The sequence below is a fragment of the Cherax quadricarinatus genome, chromosome 88 (assembly GCF_038502225.1).
Source record: "Cherax quadricarinatus isolate ZL_2023a chromosome 88, ASM3850222v1, whole genome shotgun sequence".
In the NCBI taxonomy this organism is placed as follows: domain Eukaryota; kingdom Metazoa; phylum Arthropoda; class Malacostraca; order Decapoda; family Parastacidae; genus Cherax; species Cherax quadricarinatus.
In genome coordinates this window covers 9311996-9314495 of record NC_091379.1, presented here as the reverse complement: position 1 = coordinate 9314495, position 2500 = coordinate 9311996, and the positions used below count along the sequence as shown (strand labels likewise).

At 42.6% G+C, this 2500-nt stretch overlaps 2 protein-coding genes across 7 annotated transcripts in view; one reads left to right on the top strand and one right to left on the bottom strand.

Moving 5' to 3' along the window:
* Window positions 1-2500, bottom strand: part of LOC128698484 (adenylate cyclase type 2) — a 346235-nt gene that overhangs the window by 24871 nt on the left and 318864 nt on the right. The gene's annotated exons all lie outside the window — the stretch shown is intronic.
* LOC128698486 (uncharacterized) overlaps window positions 1-2500 on the top strand; it is a 145625-nt gene that overhangs the window by 123583 nt on the left and 19542 nt on the right. The gene's annotated exons all lie outside the window — the stretch shown is intronic.

The window sequence follows — 2500 nt, the reverse complement described above, 5'->3', positions numbered from 1 at the left end:
AAAATTTTAAGTCTTATTGTATTTATCTATACGAGTGACACTGTAAGTTACTGTGAATACACTTTCTCATTGTAGCTTTTATCAAATTTATTCAGACTACTACGAGTTTTATTTCGTCCACAGCACAATATTTCTCCTGAGCACACAATACTTAGTGTACCCATGAACACAGTATTCCTCCTGAACACACTAGTGCACCCATGAACACAGTATTCCTCCTGAACACACTAGTGTACCCATGAACACAGTATTCCTCCTGAACACACTAGTGCACCCATGGACACAGTATTCCTCCTGAACAAACTAGTGCACCCATGAACACAGTATTCCTCCTGAACACACTAGTGTACCCATGAACACAGTATTCCTCCTAAACACACTAGTGTACCCATGAACACAGTATTCCTCCTGAACACACTAGTGCACCCATGAACACAGTATTCCTCCTGAACACACTAGTGCACCCATGAACACAGTATTCCTCCTAAACACACTAGTGTACCCATGAACACAGTATTCCTCCTGAACACACTAGTGCACCCATGAACACAGTATTCCTCCTGAACACACTAGTGCACCCATGAACACAGTATTCCTCCTGAACACACTAGTGCACCCATGAACACAGTATTCCTCCTGAACACACTAGTGTACCCATGAACACAGTATTCCTCCTGAACACACTAGTGCACCCATGAACACAGTATTCCTCCTGAACACACTAGTGTACCCATGAACACAGTATTCCTCCTGAACACACTAGTGCACCCATGAACACAGTATTCCTCCTGAACACACTAGTGCACCCATGAACACAGTATTCCTCCTGAACACACTAGTGCACCCATGAACACAGTATTCCTCCTAAACACACTAGTGTACCCATGAACACAGTATTCCTCCTGAACACTAGTGCACCCATGAACACAGTATTCCTCCTGAACACACTAGTGCACCCATGAACACAGTATTCCTCCTGAACACACTAGTGCACCCATGAACACAGTATTCCTCCTGAACACACTAGTGCACCCATGAACACAGTATTCCTCCTAAACACACTAGTGTACCCATGAACACAGTATTCCTCCTGAACACACTAGTGCACCCATGAACACAGTATTCCTCCTGAACACACTAGTGCACCCATGAACACAGTATTCCTCCTGAACACACTAGTGTACCCATGAACACATTATTCCTCCTGAACACACTAGTGTACCCATGAACACAGTATTCCTCCTAAACACACTAGTGTACCCATGAACACAGTATTCCTCCTGAACACACTAGTGTACCCATGAACACAGTATTCCTCTTGAACACACTAGTGTACCCATGAACACAGTATTCCTCTTGAACACACTAGTGTACCCATGAACACAGTATTCCTCTTGAACACACTAGTGTACCCATGAACACAGTATTCCTCTTGAACACACTAGTGTATCCATGAACACATTATTCCTCCTGAACACACTAGTGTACCCATGAACACAGTATTCCTCTTGAACACACTAGTGTACCCATGAACACATTCCTCCTGAACACACTAGTGTACCCATGAACACAGTATTCCTCCTGAACACACTAGTGTACCCATGAACACAGTATTCCTCCTAAACACACTAGTGTACCCATGAACACAATACCTTGACCTTCTCAATAAGGCACCACATATAACGGTATTATTTTCGTCATCATCAAACATCATACTAACACCTCACACAATACTGACCAGTGGATATACAAGACACATGTGCAACAACTGCCTATCTTTATTGATGATACGTTGTCCATGTATCTTGCTTGTCAGAAGAATGTTTTACACTGACAGTGTTGCCAGTATGGTAACTGGACACTGTTTCGTAGACAAGAACTTTACTTTAAAGACAGCATTTCGCCCATACACGGGCTTTATAAAATAATCATAGAGCACAAGTGACATGACAATGTTGACATATAAAAAAAGGCTGAGGTGAGATGAGATGCAGTCAGGTAATATAACACAGAATGACTGTGACTCACGGAATCGTGGTAACACGATTGTAAACAAACCAGGGACCGGGTGGGATTTGAACCCATGGCAAGCGAGTGGTAAAACTCCAAACCAGTGTGTAAGCCAATGGGCCAGCTGGCTGCAATAAGATTCATCCAAATAGGTATATTTATACACCATAGGGAGGTTAGCATGGGCCACCTCTGTGACCACAACACTTGGGTATCTATTGATGAGTTAGCCTCTGCAGTAGTCTTTTTCAGTCGAATACAGAGGTGATTTTGATACTAGAGACAGTGGAGGGAGTGTGACGTAATATGGATGATTTTAGTACTGGAGATGGTGGAAGAGTGGACACGCTTCTAGTGTTTTTCCGGGTTTAGCGCTTCCCCTTGATTATAATAATAATAATTCTAGTGTTTTTAGTTTAGTATCTTTATTATTCACGCCCATACACATTATCTGGGTGGTAGACTAAAGATTACAGAGACACATTAATGG